Source organism: Pinus tabuliformis, chromosome 1_1 (assembly GCF_031772625.1).
Source record: "Pinus tabuliformis cultivar Carrire ecotype Pingquan chromosome 1_1, CPIR1, whole genome shotgun sequence".
In the NCBI taxonomy this organism is placed as follows: domain Eukaryota; kingdom Viridiplantae; phylum Streptophyta; class Pinopsida; order Pinales; family Pinaceae; genus Pinus; species Pinus tabuliformis.
This window is the reverse complement of record NC_142297.1, coordinates 797949752-797976197: the sequence shown is the minus strand read 5'-3', so window position 1 is coordinate 797976197 and position 26446 is coordinate 797949752. Positions and strand designations below refer to the sequence as shown.

General features: G+C 38.6%; 1 pseudogene; it reads right to left on the bottom strand.

Annotated features, from left to right (window-relative positions):
• Nucleotides 1-246: 246 nt before the first annotated feature.
• On the bottom strand, nucleotides 247-25876 carry LOC149216411 (putative pre-mRNA-splicing factor ATP-dependent RNA helicase DEAH5 pseudogene; annotated as a pseudogene).
• Between the last annotated feature and the right edge of the window lie 570 nt (nucleotides 25877-26446).

Sequence of the window (26446 nt, the reverse complement as noted above, 5' to 3'; positions counted from 1 at the left end):
GGGAGGTACCCTTCTAGCATATTGTGGGAAGAAATATTTGGATATTTTGCAAGAGTCGAAAGAAAAAAAACCTAAGGATTGTATCAAAATTTCAACAGGAAATGAATAAAAAAGAATACCAAGAAGCTTGTAAACACACCTATCCATAATGGTCAACAATTTCTTTCTCACATCCTCGGCTCCCCTTAAAGAGTGGAATTACACAAAATTTTCAAAACACTAGGGACCTAAATTTTTTTTTGCCTTCTAGGCCTCATACATGGCTAATAATGTTAAGTGGTCCCCTTCTAGTTGGAAAAATTTTGCCCTTTTTTGGTCAGTCTGAGCTTGCTTCTCTCGAAGCATGTAGATTTTTTTTTGTGTCTGAAGCATTTCTATTATGGTCAAGATCTCATTACTACAACCAAGGTCAACACTGGAAAGGAGCATCTTTGACAAAGGAGGTTCCAGTGGAAATTCACCCATTTTCCTCCCCAATTTGGTTAGACGACCCTCCTCATCCAAAGCTCCTAAACTGTACAATTGTTCCATTGCAAATATGAGTGCTTGAGGAGGAGGGGGATCCATAAAATCAAAGGAGAGGATGTCATTGAGTTCCACCCCTCTCAACTCCTATGCAAGATGCCTCTCCCCCATATTTGGCATTGGATCCTCCCATGGTTGATTCAAATCCTTGGGAATGGAATCTAGTATGGTCCTTTGTTGTTATTCTCGAAGCTCCCTTCACTCCTTCACAATGCGCTAACTGCATCATCGCTTCTCTTTGTAGTGAACCATCGGGGTTCTTCACAATCTTCATAGGTGAAACATCTATCAAGTAACAAGTCTTCCCTTCCCAGAAAGCAGGCTCATCCTCATTCAACTTGATCTTGAGCTCCTCCTTAGCAGTATCCTCGTCTTGGTAAAGCATGCAATCACCATATTCATCATACATAGGATATTCCTTCACATCCAAGACCCTAGATGCAACCATCTACTTTGCTTCCCACTTCTCGGGAGGTCTCATTCTCTTCAAGGACCTTAGGGAAGGCATGTTTTTGTCCCCATCCACAATGGTGATACCTAAAAGTTCGGTCCTCTTTGTGGGAGGATGATTGGAACTACGAGGATTGTACCTTAGAGAATTATCATCGGTTCTTTTCTTCATTGGCAACAGGTCCTCACTGGCTTTCTGATCAACATCCCTCAAGGAAAGGCTCATTTTCTATCCCAATATAGAAATGACCTTTGAACCAAACCTCCTGATCTCTTTTAATGAATTCCTTTTCATTAACCACCCTCCTACTTGCAATATGTGAAATATGGACCAAATCCTCTTTCCCTCAAAAATCATTCAACATAACAAAGAACTCTATATCCATTACCCTGGAAACCTTACCTCGATAAACCTAAAATAACTTGAGCTCCTTATTATAGCTTGGTCTAACAAAGGCCTAGCTTGAGAACCTTGGCAAGGGAAAGCTTGAGAACCTTGGCAAGGGAAAGCTACAAAGGAACCAATGTCTCCCCATGTTGAAAAAAAAAAAAAATCACCATGTTGAAGAAGGCCCTGGACCTTAAAGTTGATAAAACGAGTCAAGAAGAAAGCATTTTTGGAGATCCTGCATTGCCGACTGACATTGAACCAACACAAAGATGAGGCTTCAGCTGTGAACAAATGGCTTGAAGAGCTGGAGGCTCTTCTCAATCAAGCATAAAAAATTGTGCATCAGTGTACGATACCAATGTGGGATGTTGTTTCTCGATATCAAACCAGCAAGAAGGTCACCGATTTGGTTACAGATATCGACAAACAACTAACACTGTCTCCTTTGGCTCACATGGTTCAAACTCAAAAGAAAATTCGGAATATTATGGAGGGACAAACGCAGATTAATAAGAATATAGAAGCTTTGGCTGCGTCTTCAAGCAGATTTGCAACCATTTCCCAAACGACTCATGCTCCAATGGGGTTAAGGGCTAAGTTGATTGACGAACGCCTTATCGTGAGACAAGAAAAATCTTTTGCAAATCTGGAGAAAATGGTAATAGATGATGTAGTTAGCAACATTGGCGTGCTTGGCAAGGGTGGATCGGGAAAAATTCTGCTTCTCAAGCAACTCTTCAACAGTGAAAAGGTGTGTAATCACTTTAGCGACGATTTATTACTTTGGCTCACTGTTTCGCAAAATCCAACTATTAAAGTTCGCAGAATGAGCTCTGCACACAAATAACCTTGCAAAAAAATGTGGATTTGGGTAAAAATATGGACGAAGATGATGTAAAAATATGGTTAGAAGACCAAATTATTCATGCCAACCATGTGATTCCGTTGTTGGTAGGAGAAGGGATGCTAGTAAGGAAGGATCACCATCGGCATAGCTACGAAAAATTCATGATGGGAAAGGTTTTTGTTAAAGATAAATATTAATAAAAATGGTTGAGAAAGCTTTGATTAAGGTGAATGGAGGTGTGATAATTTAAAAAAGGCTTTACCAAAACTATAAAATATTTGATTGAAAACCTAAATTTAGTTGGTTGAGAACCTCCAAATTTCAAAACCAAACTAATAAATTATTTCTTGAACACATATAGAAGGTAAAAAGTGGAGAAGACAATTGAAAATAGAGATTATGATAGTTACATCATGTAAAAAAATTGACAAAGAATGTGTATAAATATATTTTGATTGAAAACCTAATGTAGTTGGTTGAGAACCTCCAAATTTCAAAACCAAACTAATAAATTCTTTCTTCAACACATAGAGAAGGTAAAAAGTGGAGAATAAATTTGAAAATAGAGATTATGATAGTTACAAAATGTAAAAAAAATGTTTGTTCCAATATTGTATGGCAGATAGACGTGGGTCTTTGGTCTTTGTTGTTCAGGTCAACAAAATATTTATTGAGATGGGGCAATAATTAAATTGTGAGCTAATAAAAGAGTTTTTCTTATATTTTTATTTATTAGTAAATATTGAAGACTCTTTACATCCTTCTAATTGTGATAATTACTTTCAGTATTTGTGGTCCCATTTTGTTACACAGTAATTGGTTTTGCAAAGCACACACAAAACATCCCCTATGCCATATTCCAATAACTATCACAAAAACCCCAATCCTTTGAATTTTGGGTAAGTTAAATAGGTTTGTAATCTTTAAAGTCAAGAAGAAATCATTTTTGGCCCTCCATTTGAAAGTGATGAATAAGCAATTGAAGAAAATTTTCCAAATTCAATGTAAGGTCAAATTATGGTTATATGCATAGATCTTGAAATATTCTTGGGAAAAGTATATGTTGCACAACCTATATCCATGTCCAACCCTAATACAAGCCCTATTTTGTTTCAAGAGTAGACCCAAGCTTCTGTTTTCATATAGGAATTGAGTAATTTTGGTACATATTAGAGAATTTAGGATAACATTTTGTCATGTGATGGTTTTGGTACAGATTTGGGAATTTCCGATAATAATTTATCACATGATGGTTTTGTCCCCTCTCAAAATTGGGTTTGGTACAAGAATAGTAAAGAATGCAAAGTGAAACCTCAACGAGTATACTTGAGTCTATTCAAGATTCATTGTACATTAACACAACAAACAAGTCATCCCTAGTCATGTATATGAAAACAGAGTAATTATTTTAATATTTTTTAAGTGGGGGTAAAATCTGATGCATCCCATAAGTTGGAAAAAGCTTTTTCTTATTGCCCAGATTTTGAAAATCATGAAATCAACAATTTCTCACACATGCATTATCTTATGCCTTCATCTTTGATGATATGTCAATATTTGACACTGAGTGTGATAGTGAACAATACATTAATTTCATTAGTCATGTTCTAGGGTACCAGTGAAATATAGACAAAAAACTTTGTGGTAGATATTCACCTTGAGAACGAAATGGGTCTCTTTGAGGCAATCAATGAATATGTTGGCTTGGTGAATGAAGAAGAGAATGGTGAAAAATAAAAACTCTATTTGATGACATTTATTGACAAGGAACAAGCAAAAGAAAATGACCTCTAACAAAGATGAGGGAATCTAGTGTGAAGGCCCTTGAGAAAATATTAACTAGGATAATGGTGTCAAAATTGGATCTGGAAGGGCATATAAATCAAATGTAGATGGACCCACAAGCCAACCCAATGACCATACTCTTTCACTTGGTGACAATTGGATGAGATATTTTGGATATGGAAGATGGAGAGATCAATCATGTAACAACCTCAATCAATAGGCATATTGAAACAGACGTATCCTCTTGTTTCACCAATGACACTTTCCAACTTTCAAACCTAAAAAATACTTGCCCTTGATCTATGACTTCTAATCTCTGTGATATGGGTGATAACATTATGACTTATTTGATGCATATAAAAGGATCTAATTCCATGATGAATCACTACCCTGAGAAACAAATGGCCCCTGGTTTTAGAACAATTAGTGGGGATGATGTTTGCATTAGTTTTCCTGACCACATGTGCCTGGATGTAGAAAAAAAGATGATGAGAGAAAGGTATTTCTCTTTTATTTTCACTGATGTGCATATATTGGATTAATTCGTCATGTATTATCACATTAATAAAGAAACATCGATCTGTTGGTGGCATAAGAATCCAATGGAAAATGTTGTGGAGGAATGTTGTTGACAAAGATCCCTGGGATATAATATATGGAGAGATTGATCAGGTAACAACCTCAATCAGTAGGCATTTTGAAACAAAGGTCTCCTCTTGTTTCACCAATTACACTTTCCATTTTTCAAACCTAGAAAATCCTTTCCATTGATTTGTTACTTCTAATATATGTGATCAAGGTGATAACATTATGACTAAATTGACACATATGAAAGAATCTAGTTCCATGATGAATCACTGCCCTAAGAAACCAATGGCCTCTGTTTTTAGAGAAATCAAGGGGGATGATGTTTGCTTTAGTTTTCCTAACAATATGTACCTAGATGCAGAAAAAACAATAATGAGAGAAATGGATTGCTCTTGAATTTTCACCTTGGTTCATATAGTTGATTAGGTCATCATGTAGTATCACATTAATAAAGAAACATTGATTGGATGGTGGCATAAGCATCTAATGGAAAATGTTGTGGAGGTAAACACAACCACCCATTCTGGTGTCCCTCATGTTCATGATTAGTCACGTAGAGGTGAAAATGAGTTGTTAGATATATCTAAATCAAATACAAGTGGCTTTGTACACCAAGCCCAAAATGAGGTTGACAATTTAGATATTGGACAGAAACAATCATTCAAAGTTGTAATTGATGACATTGTTTCTAGAGACCAATCCTTCCCCAGGGAAATAGCTCAAATATGTAAAGAAATGTTTATGTGGAATATAGTTTATATAAATTCGAGCAAGAATGTTGAGATAATAAATGGTCTCCTCTTTTCCAGATCTTCGTGGAAACCTATGAAAAAACTTAAGGATATCTAGGGCACTATGGTATATCCTTGGTTTCAATTTTAGTCTTCAACACACTTCTTTTCTGAGTTTGGCACAACATTATATATACTTATATGACAACATAGTTTCATATCTACTTGGGATAAATTATTATTATACTAGATCAATCCTCAAGATAGAGTTGGAAGGAAAGCAAGGAAATATTTTGTGGTTTGATTAACATATCCCAATGCAAGGGTGGACCAACAAATCCTGTATCATTTCATGTCAACATTTGACATAATAGAAGATGTTTTTGATTGGCAGATACACATGTTTATTCACAACAAAGTGGTGACAAAAATTCCAACTTGCAACCATCCATATTTTGACATCTCACTGTTTCACTTGCTAATGAAGCACATACAAAAATCAAAGTGGATTGATGAATTATTGAAGTGGTTGCAATGGCTACCTGACTTCACTTAATATATTAATAGAGCGCCAATAGTGGTTTTCTCAATCTATTGGTTCTCTCTTACGAGTTTGGTAGAAAAAAAATAGGAACTATATGGGTTTCCACATATATCCAAGAGGATAAACCTTTTACATGGTAATATGAACCTTTTTGGAAATAATACTAAGATGGGGGGGTGAATGAGTAATATTCAAATCAATAAATTTTTATTTTCATACTCTGATTTATATACGCTACTTCAATGAAAGTAACTCGCGTGTACACATAACTATCTTTAAGGCAACCATCGTATATCCAACAAACTTATGATTCAGTTAATTCATCATATGTTGATCTTTAATCAGTACATCAATACTTCATTAACCATATAAATAGAAACCATGTGCAGTAATAACAGAAAAAACCATCACACATAAGAAAAACACATGAACACTAAGATTAAGGTGGAAACCCAATGCAGGACAAAAACCACCTGCTGCTCTCTTCTTTTAGTATAATAAAATCCTATTTACAATCTTGTACTGGTGAAGACTCATACCAGTATGCAGGAACCCAACTACAGAAGGCTACAACCTTCTCTCATTCTCCAAATTCTACTAGAAGGGAGCTACAACCCCTTAGCTCTTGTATTGGCCGATCTGTTTACTAGTACGTAGGCCCTGACCTACATAAGGCTCCAACCCTCACTCATTTTCCAGCTTCTACTATAAGGGAGCTCCAACCCCCTGGCTCTTGTACTTGCTGATATGTTTACCAGTATGTAGGCATTGGCCTACAGAAGACTAGGACCTTCTCTCTTCCTCCAGGGACCACGTTCATAAATTTTCAGGTTGGATACTCCTGGAACACAACACCACAATATGAAGGCCTTGTTTCATCAAATTTTCATACTGGATCCATCAGCAACATTGAAGCTCAAAATCAATCACCACTGCAATACAACCAATCACTAAAAATGCATCATCACTGAAGCAAATCACAATCAATCAATCCGAAGATTTAGAACAATGTAATCAAAACACAGTGACCAGAACACAAAGCAGAACTCAGTATTCTGCATCAACAACCATAACCAACTGCAACTTCAAATATCATATTTCATAATGTATACGCTACTTTTATGTGCCGAACCAGCATGTATACACGTTTTGACCAAACCAAACTAGCGTACAGATCTGTAAATGCTAACTTAAAACATCACAACTATTCCCGACTTCAACCATACCTACATCAAAACATTTATAGTGTAAATCATGGGTTAGCATTCAGATCTAGACTATCCATGATCAAAACATATAATAATAATTCATTTTAGGTCTCATGATCCTAATCCATCATTAGATCTCATCCCCCATCAGCTGCTAAGGTTCATCCTTTGTTTAGATCAAGAAAAGCACCATAACCCATAACATGCATATTTGCTTTTGATATCACTCTTCATAAGATATTCATTTCTTGCACACATTGGCCTAATGATCTTCTCCTCCTTATATAGTTTTAGTACTTTCTCAATACCTTGGACTAAATACCTCGGACCAAAACCTTGGTTTTCCAACATGTATGCGCTTTTCCTCCTGTGAAAGTGCATGTATACATATACACTCCTTTTGTTCTATTAACCCGCGTGTATATGCTCCTTGGAAAAAGTGAACCAACGTATACTTCTTAAACTACTCTCTTTCTTCAATCTTTGGAGTGTTAACCTGTTGCACTATGAACTTTCATCTGAGTGAGTTGCCATCAAGGACAACACCTGTATCATAATGCCAATAATCTCCCCCTTTGGATTTGATGGCAACAAAAACACCAAGGCACTATCCCCCTTTGACATCAAGGGAAAAGGGCAGACCAAGACATTCTCCCCCTTTGATATACATTATGTTGTCCATGCTCCCCCTAAGTACATGCTAAATTCTCTAATGAAGCTCCCCCTTTGTACATGTTGAGATGTGCTAAACCATCCATGCTCCCCCTGAGCACATGTAGAATCTATAAAAATATTTTCCAAAATAATAACATGACTCCATAACTCAAATAAGTGAGTATGACCTTCCTATCACCAATGACTAATACATACATCAATCTCGCAATCAATTGGGGATACACCAATTTTGACTCATCCACCCAACCAAGTGGGAATATACCAAATGTTTATACATGACTGAAATGGAAATTATTACGTCATCCTTCCCATGCATAGTGAGGTTAAAAATTAGGTCTTTTCATGACCATTACATCAAATTATATACATGACATTTATAACAAGGACCAACAATCTAAACAATACCATGATAGTCATCAGCAACTATTATACACCATATATGATATGCACCATTAGCATCAAGATCAATAATCTGTATATTTACATCATCAAAAGAGTCATCTGAATCAAAACACCTATGTGGATCAAGCAATATAAGAATCTTCATGTACCAAGGTCTTGTAATATAATGCCAACAACACATTATTAGAAACATATGCTCCCCTTGAACCTGTGCCAACTGTTTACTATCAGATCTGATCATTGCATTTATTGGTAAGAATCGTCAAGGCTTCTTCATCAACCAATTATTCATCAACTTATTAACAACTTATGAGGGCCAAAAAAACTTCCACATATCATCAATAGGCTATCATCATCATCAATCAGAACAGAATATATAATTGATTATTGACTGAACCATATAAGACCCCTTTTCCTGAGTCTATCCTGCTGCTTTTTCTTCAAAACACCATACACGCGATTGTGAAGGTTCTAACTCGCGTATATATGTCACTTTCTTCATAATAATTGTGTATGATAATTGAAATACTGAAGTTTTACACTTTCAGCTTCCCCTGGGTCTAATATGTTTGTAAATTGAGCTATGCCACATTTTTCTGACAACAATTCCTTCTTCTTCAATACCTTGGATTGTGATGATGTTTTCTCCTTTTGGTATGGTGGCCGAAATTTGCTCCTGCATTCCTTTTCTTTATGTCCAAACTTGTTACATGCATAGAATCTTACATGTTTCATATTCCTTCTATCGCAATCAATAGCTTTGTGACCAAACATATTGCAAGAAAAACAATATCCCTTAAAGTACCAGGAAACTAATGATCTTTATGTGTGATGGTATTGAACCATTCTACTTCTGCATCTGGCTAAAACATGTCCAAAATTATGACATTTAGAACATTCAAAATTATTTGTCCGAGAAAAGAAACAATTATCCCTTCCATAGTTAGGTGGAAATGTTTTTCTTTGAAGTCTTTCTTTCCTTGGTTGTTGATGGGGTTGACCTTTTATCTCCTTGTTGAGCATTTCAGATTTTTCATTGGAGTTCCTTACCTCATCTTGTGAGCTAGATTCACCTTCATGAAAACCAAGATCAGTCTTTATAATAGGAGAATGCTGAACTTTGATGATTTCATCTAACATTTCTGATCCTTTAGCAATTCTAAGATTTAGAGTCTTTGTCTTTCAAGTTCTTTTCTTAGACATATTACTTCACATTTTAACACTTCATTGTGTTTGTATTTTTCATTGAGTTGATGTGTCACTATGTTTATGACTCTATCCTTTTTTTCCAAACTGATTTTGAGTTGACTGATTTCTCTAAGGAAATCTTCCTTTTGTAAAGCATCTTTTTCATACGCCATGAGTAGTTTAATTTCTTGATCATCTTCATCACTATTGGACAAGAAATCACTATCATCATGAGTATAATAACTTCTATTACCTATTGCGGACATCTTTCCTTTGACACGAGGGCATCTAGCAACATAATGACCAACTCTACCACAAGAAAAGAATTTGAATGGTAGCTTACCTCTGAATCTTATGGAACCTCGTTGAAGCTTCTTGACAAAATTTACCTCATCTTATTCTTCTAAAATTTGTCCTGATTCATTGTGCCCTTCCTTTTCTTTTCCCTTTGTTGATGCTTTGAAAGCGCATTCTCTCATATTTGATGGAGCTCCTTTTCTCATTTCAAAGCCAGTTAGGATTCCATGGAGTTGAGTCACACTAATAGTTTGAAGATCCTGTTTTTCTTTTATGGCAGACACTTTCGACTCAAATTTAGAAGACAAATATCTTCAAATTTTCTCAACTAAAGTAGCTTCCTTTATCTCTTCGCCTAGATTTCTCATATTATTTACAATCCCATCTACTCGCAAGAAATAACTATAAATGCTTTCATCACTATGCATCTTGAGAGTTTCATACCGGATTTTGAGAGTTTGTAGTTTAACACATTTTACCTCGAAGTCACCTTCGTAGCTCTGAATGATTATGTCGCACATTTCATTGGTTGTGTTTAGCTACATGACTTTGATGAATTCAGATTCTGATAGACTTCCCAATAAGGCATTGACAACTTTGGCATTGATTTCATATGTTTTCCTTTCTGCTGGATCTGTGGGGACTGCTGCTGGATATTGATATCCTTTCTCCACAATTGCCCAAACATCAACTCCAAGTGACTGAAGATATGCTCTAGTTTGTGTTTTCCAATATACCAAGTTGTTCCCATTGAGGATTGGTGGTCTAATAGATCCCATGCCTTCGTGATCGTTCATTTTGAAAGATCTCCCTTCAAGCGATCAAGCTTCTTCTAAAGGACCTTCTCTGATACCAATTGTTGGAAATAATACTGTGAGAGGGGGGTGAATCAGTATTAGTCAAATCAATAAATTTTTCTTTTCATACTCTGATTTATATACACTACTTCAATGAAGGTAACTCACGTGTACACACAATTGCATTTAAGGCAACCAGCGTATATCCAACAAACTTATGATTTAGTTAATTTGTCATATGTTGATCTTTAATCAGTGCATCAATACTTCATTAACCATATAAACAGTAACCATGTGCAGTATTAACAGAAAAAACCATCACACATACGAAACACACATGAACACCAAGATTTAAGGTGGAAACTCAATGCGGGACAAAATCCACCTGCTACTGTCTTCTTTTAGTATAAGAAAAACCTATTTATAATCTTGTACTGGTGCAGACTCATACCAGTATGCAGGCATCCACCTGTAGAAGCCTACAACCTTCTCTCATTCTCCATCTTCTATTGGAAGGGAGCTACAACCCCTTAGCTCTTGTACTAGCCGATCCATTTACTAGTATGTAGGCATCGACCTACAAAAGGCACCAACCTTTACTCGTTTTCCAGCTTCTACTGGAAGGGTGCTCCAACCACCTAGCTCTTGTATTGGCTGATATGTTTACTAGTACGTAGGTGTTGGCCTACAGAAGGCTACGACCTTCTCTCTTCCTCCAGGGACCATGTTTCATAAATTTTCAAACTGGATACTCCTGGAAAACAACACCACAATCTAAAGGCCGCGTTTCATCAAATTTTCATACTGGACCCATAAACAACACTGAAGCTCAAAATAAATCACCACTGAAATACAACCAATCACTGAAACCCCATCATCACTAAATAAAATCACAATCAATCAATCTGAATATTCAAAAAATTGTCATCAAAACAAAGTCACCAGAACACAAATCAGAACCTAAAATTCAGCATCAACAACCATAACCAACTGCAACTTCAAATATCATATTTCATAATGTATACGCTACTTTGATGTGTCGAACCAACATGTATACGTGCTTTTACCAAAGCAAACCAGCATACAGATCTGTAAATGCTAACTTACAACATCACAACTATTCCATACTTCAGTCATACCTAGATCAGAAAATTTATAGTGTAAATCACGCGTTAGCATTCAGTTTTAGACTATCCATGATCAAACCATATAATAATAATAATTCATTTTAGGCCTCATGATCCTTATCCAACATTATATCTCATCCCCCATCAACCACTAAGGTTCATCCTTAGCTCAGATCAAGCAAAGCACCATAAACCCATAACATGCATATTTGTTTTTGATCTCACTCTTCATAAGATATTCATTACTTGCACACCTTGGCCTAATGATATTCTCCTCCTTATATAGTTTTAGGCCTTTCTCAATACCTTGGACCAAAACCACTTAGGACCAATACCTTGGACCAAATACCTAGGTTCAATACCTCAGACCAATACCTTGGATCAATACCTTGGACCAAAATACCTTGGACTAAATACCTCATACCAAAACCTTGGTTTTCCAACATGTATGCGCTTTTCCTCATGTGAAAGTGTGTGTATATGTTTACGCTCCTTTTGTTCTATTAACCCGCGTGTATACGCTACTTGGACAAAGTGAACCAGCGTATACTTCTTAAAATACTCTCTTTCTTCAATCTCTGGAGTGTTAACCTGCTGCACTATGAACTATCATCTGAGTGAGTTGCCATCAAGGACAACACTTGTATCATAATGCCAACAATTTGACACAATATATAGAAAAATCTATTCCTATTCCTATTTAACCTAAGCTCATAAAGTTCCTATTCATCCTATTCTAACCCTCCAATTGAGTCCAAGGTTACATTAGTATCATCTCTATTTATAACATAACAAGCTATCACATCATGTAAGAGAAAGGAATCACAATCCAAAAACCACAATGCACAATTAAATGACTAACATAAATGACTAATTTGTATTATTGTAGTACTTTTTAAGCAGTCATATTTTGTTCCTAAACTAAATTAGTCATTCACGTTAGTCATTTTTAGTCGCATTACTTATTATATAGTCGTATATTTTAACCCAATACTAAATTAGTCATTTATGTTAGTCATTTTTAGTTGGGTCACTTAAGATTGCTCATTTTTTGTAGTATTTAACTTGGAAAATTTGTGGTGACTAACGTTTTTAGTCACCTAGTCACTAATTTCATCATTTTCTACTAGTGAAGATATATAAATTTGGGAATGAACACTCTTACACCACACATCATAGAAATATCCAACAACATCATTTGGAAAGGATTCCTAAGAGATTAGACAAATAGCCTAGCAATAACCCTTTTTAATAGTGGATACATTAATAATCCTTCCAACTATTGAACCATTATGATAAATCATTTGTTTTCAAATATTTTTGATAGCATGGTAGAAAATAGAATTAGTAAGTGGGCAGAAGTAAAAGAAAAAAGGGCAAAAGGGAAAGTGGGTTTTAGGCCAAAGCATTCTAAAGTGGATCATGGTATCACGCTGAGACACATTATTGAAAAGGGTTGGGGGGCGCGGGGGGGAGAATAAGTATTTTATTGTTTTTTCAACTTCAAAAAGGCATTTGAGATGGTCCCTAGAGATAAGTGGTGGCATAGAACAAAAGAAATTGAAATTCCTGTTCATTATAGATTCGTTGTTCATAGGCTCTATGAAGACTAGGTGAAAGTAAAAATTAGAACTTCAACAAACATTTCAGAAAGCTTTAGAAGTGAAATTAGAGTCAAGAAAGGTTTCCCTTTATCCCCAATTGTTTTTGGTTTATATATTGATAAACTAAAAAAGTGGCTAAATATGAAAGGTGGAGATAGTGTTTATTTGGGTGAGTTTATGATCAATATTCTTTTATATGTTGATAACCTTGCACTGATTGTTAAATTAGACTATGGATTGCAAATGCACTTATATGCCCTTGAGAATTTTAGTAGAGAACTGGAGATGTAATTCAATACTAGCAAGACAAAAATAATGATTTTCTCTAATAAAAGAAAGCAGAGCCAATATACATTCTCTTTTCAAGGCAACATTCTTTAAGAAGTAAATGAGTACAAGTACCTCAGGTTTGATTTCAACAACAAGCTTAATTGGGAGGATTAGAGAAAGAAAGAAAAAAATAGGAGGTGGAAAACATTATATGCTCTTCAAAAAAGATGTAGAAAGGTAGAGTTATTGGATTGGAAAATGAGTGAAGTTATTTTTGGACTCCTATTTTGTCTAGTGATGTCGTATGGGTGTGAATTATGGGCTAGCAACACCCCCGTCACAAAATGGAAACAAATTAGAAAATCCAAAAACTCTTGATCATGAGTAAGTTCAAAATAAAAAGTTCGGTTCCTTATGAGATCATGTTGAGTGAAAGTGTAACATCCCCTGGTTAAAAGTTCATGTAATAAAAGTTTATATAGGAGAAATAAGACCACAGTTAAGGGACATGTATTCCAATTTGAATGTTGGGAAAAGATACCCTAGTGGGCATCACTAGATGTGTTTATGGCTAAGGGAAATTGGCAAAGGCAATGGAAAAGGCATTAAAAAGGAAAAAAAGTATTTTGGAACATTTATTTATGAAAATAAAGGAAATTAGGAGAAAAGCAAGGTGAAAGGTCACAGGTTGCATCTGAGGAGGAAATTGAAGGAAAACAATGGAAAATGAAGAAAATAGAGGTGTCATTGATAAAAAGGCTTCTGACGATTAGTTGGAAGTTTTTTGTCAGAGTTAAGATTTTTGTCATAGTTAAGCTTTTGCTCAAATTTGGAGCAAGGAAGGGAAAAGCAAGCAAAGGAAGGACAAGGAAAAATAAAGGAAAGAAAAGATTAAGAAATGAGGAGCATGATCAAGTAGCTTCAACAGGAATATTTGTAGGTAACATATTGCATGTTTGATTTCCTAGTTTGTTTTGACATGCATGGATTTTCATGTTGATATATGGTTCTCTTGTCGTTGGTGGCATGGTTTTTTTGAGTTATGACAATGGTTTTCCACCTTGCCTTGCTTTTTTCTGGATAGCCCTGGTGTGATTAGATTGTTTTCTCGGTTTGAGCTTTGGAATTTTCAAATGGGTTCAGAATCTGGGGCAGAGGTGGTCTCGGGAGTCTCAGTTTAGGTGGTCTAGGAGTCTCAATGGGGGTGGTATACATGGTAAATCCTGAGGGTGGAGTCTTAGTTTAGGTCCTAGTGATCCAGTGTTGATTGCGATAAATCCTAAGAGACCAATGTCTCATCTTAGGGCATAGGGATCTCGTGTGGATTGCAGTAGAACCTGAGAGACAAGGAGACAGAAAATTCATCAAGGATAGTGATAGGGTCCTGTTGGAGAGGTAAATCCCCTCTACGGATAGAGGCGATCCCTACTAGCCCAGAACGGGTCTAGCAACAATCAGTCAATGCTACTATGCAAGTTCCTAATTGCAAATAAAAGGTAGGCAATGAACACCTACTTGGATTCCAACGCTGTTTTTTGATGAAGAGATGCCGCTCTCACTCCTTTGCTTTGGCCGGTCACGATCCTCCATGATCCCCGTGAATAGATACCTGCACACACGAAGAGAAACACAAACACAAGCGTGAAATCTAATAAAGGCAATTATACATTAGTCAGAAAGGACATAACTCACATTAACCATTACAAAGACAAATGAGAGTGGAACCATAATAATAGTCATCTATTATTAATCAATAACAGAGAAGGGTACAACCAAAGTTCTGACGTTCAATCCTTCTCAAGAGGGTCCAGACAGCAAGTCTCTTAAGCATTCACCCTTGGAGGTAGATCTCCCAAAACAAGAACTCTCTCTCACACAAGCATCACTTCACAACCTTCCTTAAGCTCTCTAGCAATCCCACACTTATCACACCAACTACCTACTAGCAGTAGCACTCTAAGCACTATCAACTCCACACTATCAAAAACTAGCTGCTCATGGCAATGGTAGAGGCTTAAATAGGAGAAGGAGTCTCCATGAATGGTGGGAGGATGAGCTTATCTCCAAGGAAGGTGGCTCAAATGACGAACATACATGCCATAGAAGGGAGGGCGACATTTACAAGGCCAACAACCAGGTTTGGAGTCATCTGGAAGGCTGGCTGTTAGAACAAACTCGCCCAAACTGGATCAGCGCGGGTGTATAACTGCACTGGAGCGCTGACATCGCATCTAAATAACGGAGAAGGTTGTGTCAGCGCGACTCAATACAAACATAGGATGCGCTGGCTCATGAAATTCGACCAGCGCAGAAAACACGTGTGCTTCCGTGCTGGCAGCGCATTCGTTGCACTATGAGGCGCCAGTCAGCGCAGTTATTTTAATAACAGTCTCGATGATGGAAGAAACTTTGGCAAAGTGGGTCATTTGGCTAGATTAGAGAGCATGAGCATGATTAATTTGAATTCATGACACAGTAGGGAGACTGACAGAGAGACAGTGACAAATTACTGTGTAACAGATGCCCCCTAAAGCATGAAGCCCGAGAGAGTGGGAGGGGTGAAATGCTTTACAAAACTCGCTGAACTGGAACACCACCAGGAAGATCCTGCACGTATGTACAACTGATATCTCTATTACATGTAGTCTAGGCATGGGCGCAGCCATCCAAAAGACATACGAAGAAGGTCTGGGGTATGGACGTAGCCACCAATCTGAAGAGACTATGATGATAGAAAGGTATGGTCGCAGCCATCCCAAAAGACTCAGGTATGGGCGCAACCATCCATCAATGAGTCATGTAATAATAATCCACAAAATCGCAACCTGGTTCGCAACAGACAAAAACCAGGGTCTTGCGCTCCATCCCGACCCGAACAAAGTACAAGTCCAAGCATGTGAATACATGAGCTGAAGTCGAACATGCATGAACATCGTCTGATTACCAGCCAATAATGAAAACTGTTAACAGACGCGAGAGGTACCACCAATAATGACAATGGTCCTCAAGGTAATTATAGGTACAATCCGCGGCGTGTGAATCAATGAGCTGGTGTCGAACACCCACAGAATCATTCGATCGGAGGCCAATGATGAAAACCTCGCGTTGAACACGAAGAACCTGCCATTGAGGCATACAGGCTCTAAGGCACTTGAAGGGAGTCTCTGAGTCACCTTCCTGGATAATGAGTTGAAGTCGATAGGAAGTAACCTTGATCGAAGGTGGGCCATAATGCTTCCCACATCATTGACACGAGACAGAGAAGGATAAGATATTTTGTGCAAGACATCAGAAGGAGGTGGTAAGTTTGCAGAGGTCAAATTCTCTTGAACATATTGGTGGCACGACAGCGGGTTTGGCAGTATCTGACATCAAATGAGCAGAGGTCATGGTGACAAGGCAATGAGCAGATGAGAGGTCAAAATAGGGTAACCCAAACCCATGGAGGCTAGTGTAAAACAAGATGAGAAATCCCCACCCAGACATGAATGCAGACTAGTGCCATGTTCAAGAGCGACATACTGCCGACACGACAATTATTACAGTTCTATTTTCCCCACCATTTCTGGCGAGTACCCCGATTATTTTTGGATGACAAGCTTGACGGGGATAGCATATGCTTGGAAAGCGTCATTTCGATGGTGTTCGATGTCATTAATTTTTAACGAGTCTGACAAAGGAAGAACTCGACATCTTTTCTTGTTTAGAGAGTCTGAAAAGACAGCGGAAAAGAAAACTTCAGGGGGTCCTTTTTCGTAAAGTTGTGTCTCTCGAGCCCGAAAAAGTATAAAACAATGCTCGAAAGAACCGCCCGACCAGTATGATCGAGGAGTACTTTTCGTAAGTAGTGACTTCGACTCGAAAAAGTAGAAAAGCGGTCAGAAGCACGTCGTTTTGGAGCCAATAACGATTTCGAAACGACAAACACCCGACAATCATTTTAGTTTAAACGGTCGAAAAAAGAGCTTAACGACGACCGCCTCTCGCTTTTTTTAACGAGTTGAGAGGGAGACTCAGCTATCATTTCGTCTTTAAACGGTCGGAAAAGAGCCGAAAGCAGACCTCCATTTTTATTCTCTTTAACGAGTCAAAAAGGGAAAAATACTCGGCAATCTTTTCACATTTTACGAGTTAGAAAAGAGCTTAAATGTGACTCATCCTAGAGGAACGAGTGGTATAAAGGGTAGCAATTGGTTCCGGCAATGGTGGAACTGCTCAAAACATGTAATGGTCAAGAGGCTGGCTAATAAAACCACTCATCGTTGCGGTTCCTCAGGAAAGGATAAACAACCAAGTGAGAGCATATGATCGGCCAAAGAGATGGTAGCAATGGAATGAAACAACCAAGGCTCATCTAGCAGAATTCAGCGGATAAAAAATGGCAATCACGAGCTGTAAATCGGGTATGGGTTCAGTTTTACACAAGCTTGAACCATGGAGAACTTTTCTTGGATTCTATTTCATGTTTACACAAGCTTGAAACGACAAACTATGCTTGTTATAAGTTCGCATGCCCCCAACATAATGACGCAAATCGAGGTACATGCCCCCCAAGCTTCATTGCATTCAACAAAGTGGATGGAATGAAGGTTCACTCTCGAGATCTATGAAAGAGTCGACTTGTATTTTACGAGATCTTAATCAAAAGACTCGATTTGGAAAGGGATTTGTTTGATTTTTTAATGAGGTTGACACAGTAAAAGAACTATCCTCATAACCTTTGTTTCATTTTTGAACGAGGTCGCCACAAGATCAAAGCTATCCTCGGGCAGATCTAGTTTCATTTTTCAAGGAGCTTGACATAGGAAAGGAACTATGCTCCGAACGAACTTCATCATAATGAACAAGAAGTCAGGGCTTCCAAGATTGTCACTCCCAGTGCAAGGGAAACATCTTGGAAGTCGGGGTCCAATGCCCCCAGGACACTATGCACGATGGCGGCATCACTGGATCCAGGCATGGGATAGGTGGTCACATAGTTGATCTGTGGTGGGGGAGATGCAACTGGTGGATGAAAACTAGGAGGGGATGACAACGGCACAGGATGCATCGGGGGACTGACGAATGACACTTGATCGATAGCCACAATTATTCCATCATGCGGAAAGCAAACCACACGGAAAAGAAAAGAAATGAGGGCCCCCATGGCGTAAACATAGTCGCAACCAAGGAGAAGACTAAAGTCTAAAACACCTTCGGTAACCAAGACGTCTATATAGACGGTTTTTCCTCCCAAAGTAATAGGGAACTTTGGGAGAACTCCTAGAGATGGACAGGCTCCTCCGTCGAAGGCCAACAGATTCTGGGTGACTGGCCCAAGCTGCGGGGAACCTAAAGCTTGCCAGGTAGTGTACGGCATAAGACTGAGAGATGCCCCTTCATCCAAAACAGTGCCAGGTACTGCCTTAGCACAGGCATGTACTGTGATCTGGAAAGGCATATGGGATGGAAGGCGACCGGCGATCAGGCGATTCCAATCAAAGGAAGCAACCAGACTACTTGTTGGGGGAATCGTATGACTGCCCCCATGTGCTAAAGGAACCGAAGGAGAACCTTCTGGAGTAGCTGGGTTAGGAGAGTCATTTCGGGACTCAGGAGAATCTGAAGAGACGAAAAGAACATGGGCATGATTCTCTTCCGAAACAAAGTGAGCGAGCGGCAGACTCGAGTCGACACTCTCTCCGACCAATGGTTGGTCTGGAACAGGCTGGACACAGCCGGGTTCGGGAAGAGGGGCCTGGACAAGAGAAGAATGTGAACCAATCTCATTGTCGGGAGGCAGATGATCTGTAGCTGCAGAAAGACGTTGATATCCAACAGGGAATTGGGGTGAGGGAGCTGGGAGACTTTCCAAGACACTGGAGGCTTTATCCATGAGTGGACAAAGGTGAAGGGGATGATTACCTTCACAAAGTCTACAGGGGATTCGAATCTTCCCTTTTCCCTTACCATTCCCAACTGATAAGGTAGCATCGCCGTGAGCTTCAGAGGACGATGAGGGGTGGGTCGGATCGCGAGACCATACTTCTAGTACCCTGGGAATGCTAGGACAATCACGAAGAAGATGGTCCTCCTTACATAATCGACAAGGAAACTTGACCTTCCGCGGAGGAGCGGAAGGGGGCCCGACTTCAGGTGTACTCGAGGGAGTAACAATTATACTTGTAGCCTCTCCCTTAGGAGACTTCTTCTTCTTGGTCTTCTTCTTCTTCTTCTTCTTAGCCACCTGGTTATTCGAATCGAGACTTTCACCAGGCGAAGTACAAGAGGAAGACGTAGAAGTAGGGATCGAAGGGGAGAGATCCACCTTAGGATCAACATGATGTTGTTCAGGTGGAGGGACTGATGGACTAGCAGCCGATACGGCAGGGACCAAAGAGGTTGAAAACAACCAAACAGGCAACCCGACAGTTAACCCCGGAAGGGATAACGTTGCCATATAAGGAGCACCAACATTCCCGAGAGGAGGGAAATGACCAGGATTCCCGTCAGGAGGGGAACTTGGGTTGGTGAACCCTGGAAAAGTTGCCATGGCAAACAAAAAGAAACCTACTCAAGCTAACGCACACAAGATCTAACCAGGTAACGTTAATCGTGGCCAAATAAATTTTTAAGACACAGGAACTAAACTTGACCTTTTCATGTTTCAAGAGTCGAGAAAAGGATGAAAAGATGACTCTAGTCTCCTTCGAATGTTTAATGAGCACGAAGTGACAAGACGCTCACTGGCACCTTTTCTTTTAAGGAGTCCGAAAAGGATCAAAAGTGACTACTCCGGAGACTCTAGGCAAAGGGTTTACCAAGCAATCCGTAAAACTGCTTATACACCTTGGCAATCGTATGAGAACCAAGGACTTTCCGTACTGCAGTCAATCTTCTCGAATGCTGTGTTCGGTGCATTACGGTTCACAAGGCGACAGACTCAGCTCCCTATGGATCAAGGATAAAAGCCTAGTGGGGTCTCCCTATATACACGACGGTACGTGGGAGCGAGTCACAGAAGGAGGAATCACCCAACCGTAATGTGAAACAATAGTGACTATGTTTAAAGACGCCGGAACACGTCTCTAGCCTAGACCTCTAGATGTTTGCGTTAAGTTCCAATGCGTTTTTAGGTTTATTCAGTTTATTTTATGGCTGATCTCGAATTAAGTTTCGGTTTCAGGCCCTATCGTGTGATCTCTCACAATTACCTAGATGCAAACTACATGCCAAAGAATACCATTTCGTTCGATGAATTCTAACTATGAGAGGGTTAAGAGTTTTCAATCAAACAAAATGAACTCAATCAATCAAACAATCTAATGCAGCTAATGGCAAAGAAATGAGATTTTCCTTTTGAGAACACAAATCAATGAAATGCTCTTTTTCCCATTAACTATTGAATGCAAAAGATATTAGTTCGATTTCTTTTTCCAATGGCACAATGCACTTAAAATGAATTTTGAGAGACAGCAACACCGAGTAAAGAGAAATAAAATCACTCAATGAAAAACACAACAAGTGTGAAAAGAGTCGGTTGAACCCAAGCAACTGTAATCCGTGTCTGGGTAGTGAGAAGTAATCGAAACAATCCGAGGACTGGTTCAATGACAATCACCTAAACAACCAAGCAAAGAAAGCAAAAGAGGAAGGTTTTCGCAAAAGCAAAGGCAAGTAGTAACGAATCTTTGTGAACGAGTGATAAAACAAAGTCAATCCAGCGAAAACGGGATGATAACACCAGGTCACAGGACACAAAACAAGATCTGCCCGACAAGACTTCGCAAGCAAGTGCTTCACAGTTCAAACAATAGAAATCAAGTCATAAACCAGGTGGAAAGAGTAGGAGATAGTCAAACCAATAGGCTCAGGAGGCAAAATTGAAACAAATTCAATTCTACAGGATCAGCGCAGGTGGTACTCAGCAACAAAGCGCTGACCGTAAACCACGCGTAGCAACAAAGCGATGTCAGCGCGGAAGTACACGGCTTAGCCGCGCTGGTTCGTTTTTTGGAATCGTCGTGACTGTTAAATGTACAAGCGTGATGACCACGAAGTCAAAGAAACAACTATGCGATGTCAGCGCGACTGTTTTGATATAAACCGCGCTGAGGCTAAAAAACAGGCACAAGCAAGCCAAAAGCTCCCAAACCAAGGCAATAACTCTTTAAACAATCAAGGCACCTCCCAGATTGAACTAGGAAGTCTAAAAGCAGAGGACTAATCCCCGATATTTAAAAAGAGAGTAACAATCAAACTCAAAGCAAGAATGAACAAAAAGAGACAAAGGCCAGCTCCCCATCGGAGTCGCCAAATTGTTGGAGAGTTAAATCCCCTCTACGGATAGAGGCGATCCCTACTAGCCCAGAACGGGTCTAACAACAATCAGTCAATGCTACTATGCAAGTTCCTAATTGCAAATAAAAGGTAGGCAATGAACACCTACTTGGATTCCAACGTTGTTGTTTGATGAAGAGATGTCGCTCTTGCTCCTTCGCTTTGGCCGGTCACGATCCTCCACGATCCCCGTGAATAGATACCTGCACACACGAAGAGAAACACAAACACAAGCGTGAAATCTAATAAAGGCAATTATACATCAGTTAGAAAGGACATAACTCACATTAACCATTACAAAGACAAATGAGAGTGGAACCATAATAGTAGTCAGCTATTATTAATCAATAACAGAGAAGGGTACAACCAAAGTTCTGACGTTGAATCCTTCTCAAGAGGGTCCAGATAGCAAGTCTCTTAAGAATTCACCCTTGTAGGTAGATCTCCCAAAACAAGAACTCTCTCTCACACAAGCAACACTTCACAACCTTCCTTAAGCTCTCTAGCAATCCCACACTTATCACACCAACTACCTACTAGCAGCAGCACTCTAAGCACTATCAACTCCACACTATCAAAAACTAGCTGCTCATGGCAATGGTAGAGGCTTAAATAGGAGAAGGAGTCTCCATGAATGGTGGGAGGATGAGCTTATCTCCAAGGAAGGTGGCTCAAATGACGAACAAACATGCCATAGAAGGGAGGGCGACATTTACAAGGCCAACAACCAGGTCTGGAGTCATCTGGAAGGCTGGCTGTTAGAACAAACTCGCCCAAACTGGATCAGCGCGGGTGTATAACTGCACTGGAGCACTGACATCGCATCTGAATAACGGAGAAGGTTGTGTCAGCGCGACTCAATACAAACATAGGATGCACTGGCTCATGAAATTCGACGAACGCAGAAAACACGTGTGCTTCCGCGCTGGCAGCGCATTCGTTGCACTATGAGGCGCCAGTCAGCGCGATTATTTTAATAACAGTCACGATGATGGAAGAAACTTTGGCAAAGTGGGTCATTTGGCCATATTAGAGAGAATGAGCATGATTAATTTGAATTCATGACACAGTAGGGAGACTGACAGAGAGACAATGACAAATTACTGTGTAACAGGTCCAAAGACATTCTTAGCTCGGTTTGGTTTTGTGATCTCGGTGCTGGTTTTGCTGAGATCGCGGTTTGGTGAGGGTGGAGGTGGTTTAACCTATGGATTCCCTTAGCTTCTTTTGGATTGTTTTATCCATTAGATCCCACATTCATGCTTGGAATATGGCATGTGGGTGATTGACTGAAATAAAGATTTAGTTCATCCATGTCTATGGTCGAGTGGTACGTGGAAGTCCCAAACCTGGTCAAATTTTGCCTATGTTTAATAAAATTTAAGTTCTCTTTCTTTTATACTTGTTATTATGTGACCTTAATAATTGTTATCTCATTGTTATTTTCATGGTTTAATGCTGGTTATAAGCATGGTGATATGACTGGTTATTGCCATGGTTATTTCATGTATTTACTTGTAACTGAAAGGATAATGAATGGAAGACCTAATGTCAGTCCCAGGTAGGGATGTTCAGGCCTAGTCCTAGAGTTGGTTTTTTATTTTTAGGTCTTTTCATGATGCAATTTATGGATTCTAAAAGCTATAGGGGTTTTTTGGTAGTGGCTTGAAAAATGGCACAAATTCAGGAGACGCAATCAAAACACTAGGAAAAAAAAGTCCCCAAACACATGCATGTCCATGTCGTGGGATCGTCTAGAGGATCCCAGATGCATCCTTTTCCATATCAAGGAAGCGTACATGGGTTTGATGCACTAAAACTTTAGTTGGTCTCAGGGGATGGTTACCTCAGTGGTTGGGATGGCTCCTGGGAGTTATGTTGTTGATGTGGAAGGTTTGTGTGATGTGTTCCACCGGTTCCACTTCCTTAACTGACACATAGGGAGTCAAATCATATGATAGTAACTTATCGTCACATTTTTACCTTGGTTTGGTGGTTACTTGGGTAGATGTGGGAGGAGGGTCATTACAGAAACAAGAGCAAATCCCATCGAAGTGATTACTATGGTGCGTCATAAGGTATCTAAAAGGAATTAAGCAAATGGGAGTAGGTAAATGGGATAAATTTATGTTCAATGATGGCATGCGTGAAAGATATAAAACATGGATGAGATAAAACAACAAATGGATGGAAAAATGGAATAAATACCTCAATTTCTGCCCCACAAATAGCAAGGAGTTAAATAATTTGTTTATCGAGAAGTTTTGTAAGCGTATATGGGGAAAAGACTTGGGTAGAAAGAAGAAGTACTATGTTGAGGATTTCAACCCCGCTTGTTATCTCCAACAAAAAGAGTACATTGGAGCTAGCATTTCGTGGAGAGAAAGGATTCTTATTGCTCAATTTAAAAACTAACTCGCACCAACTTTGGTGTGAAACAGGATGGTGGAAAATACCTAAAGAAGCTTGGAAAGAACAGGTGTGTATTTTTTTCACTTATGAGGGAGTGGAATTGGAAAAATAAGATCATTTTGGAATGTGATTCTTTTAGAGACATCAAGGATAGTTATGGAAATATGTTAGCATCGATCCTTTGGCATTGTCTTTTCAATGAGGGGATTGTTAAAAGGATGGGCCAACTCATGATCATGAATTTGAATAAGAAAAATATTGAATTGCAAAAGATGAAAAGCGGGGAAGCTAGTGGTCCCTTAGATTATTTTAATCTCATGGACATTAAAATATCATTCCTTCATTCATTATTGTAATTACTATTATTTTTAGTATATGAATATAGACATTTATTAAGGTTGTTTTTTTTAAATGAATATAAAATAAAATTCAAACATTTATATATAATAATGTATTTTAAAATAAGATTTAATAATTATATGGTTTTACGTGTAACGATGCATTGTTTATAAATATTAAATCCATATGTAAGCAACCCGATGTTTGTTAAATTGAATAAAACAATACAAATCATATAATTATGAAACTATTATTTTATATTTTTATGAATTTAAGAAATGGGATTAAAATCATATGATTTTTATAATTCTTGAAGAGAATATTTGGCTACAATCCTTGCATTTCAAACCATTCAGACATATATTATATTCGCCTTGGTCTACAAAAAGCACTTGATGTTAAACATGTAAATCATTTTGATTTAAAGATATCTTAGCTTGATATTATTAAGGTTGATACCATTAACATTGATATTAATATTAAAGTTAATAAAATTAATAATATATTATCTTAATATTAAGGATGTTTGTTTGGGGTAGCTCAATTGGCAATGGCCGTGGAAATGAAGTCTTACTAAACTGAAATTCTTGGGTTCAAATCTTGTGCTATCCCCCGATTGAGGTGAGAAGTTGGAAATTATGAAGATGTAGTCCTACCAAGCTTACAAAAATATATATTAATATTAAGGATAATAACATTAATATTAACATCAATATCAATATTTTACTTTAATATTAATATTAAGATTAATAATAGTAATATACGTATTAATAATGTTATTAATATATTTTTTTTTGTAAATCAGCAAATTATATTAGTATCATAATACAAATTTTACAAAAAGTCTGCTCAAGCAGACACAGGACTTCCATCCTACTAAGCCAGCACCTTGTCATGATCCAAAAGAGCTTCCCCAAGACCCTGGGGCACACCACGCAGGGCGGCAGAGAAAATTGGGGGTTGACATAAACAACAGTAACCAAACAACAATTCTCATAAAGCCGAGGACATCCATAGTTGAGCCTAGAGAAAAATTTGAGACAACAAAGAAAAACCAAGGTTGAAAGAAACAAAACCAAACCATCCCTCAGGAATTCAGCAAGAACAGACAGCAGAGACTCATTACATTTCAAGAACAATATAATTCTTGGAGGTATCCGGACCAGTCGACGCTTTGGTTTTGCCTGCTTGAGATGGCGCCGGAAGTGTACTCTGATTATCTCCTGTGTGCCTCTCCATATTTTCCCCAGCATTCCTGGCATCTTGACTTATAGTATGACGCAAGAGACTGATCAGGACTGAGAGTTTCTTTGAAATACTGCCAAATTGTTGCTCCAGTCCGTTGATCTTGAACTCCAGACTCTCCAGAATCGCCATGTGCTCCTCTTTCGTGACTGCAATTGCCTGTTGAGCTTGACGAACTTGGTTAGCATATTCTCCCTACATGCTAATGGCCTTAGCCAACATTGTTTTCATCCTCCACATCTCTGCTTGCGTACACACATACTGAGTCGCACGCGTTGTTACTGTGCCAGGGTCCTGAACCCAATCCATTTCCTTCTCCATCTCCTTTGCTTCCAAATTTTCCTCCTCCTCAGTGACAATGGCCTCCAATTCCTCGATTCTTCATTTTTCTTTTTGCGAGGTTCGAGTTTCATATGCTTCCCGAGCTCGTTTCAGATCTCGGTTGGCTAATGCACTTCAGCTCCCCTCACCCACCATTATCTTACCCACACACGATAGATAGCTCAGCATTTTGAGGATTAGGGAAACTATTTTCAGCCTACAACTCGAAGAAACAGTGGCTTTGCCTTTGCCAGGGGCTGAGAATAAATAGATGAGATTTGAAATATTACTGGGTACATTCCGACCTATCCCTTGTTGCCCGCAGGTCTTATCATGATTATTCCTACTTGGTGATTTGTATTTTCGGTAATGACCCGATTT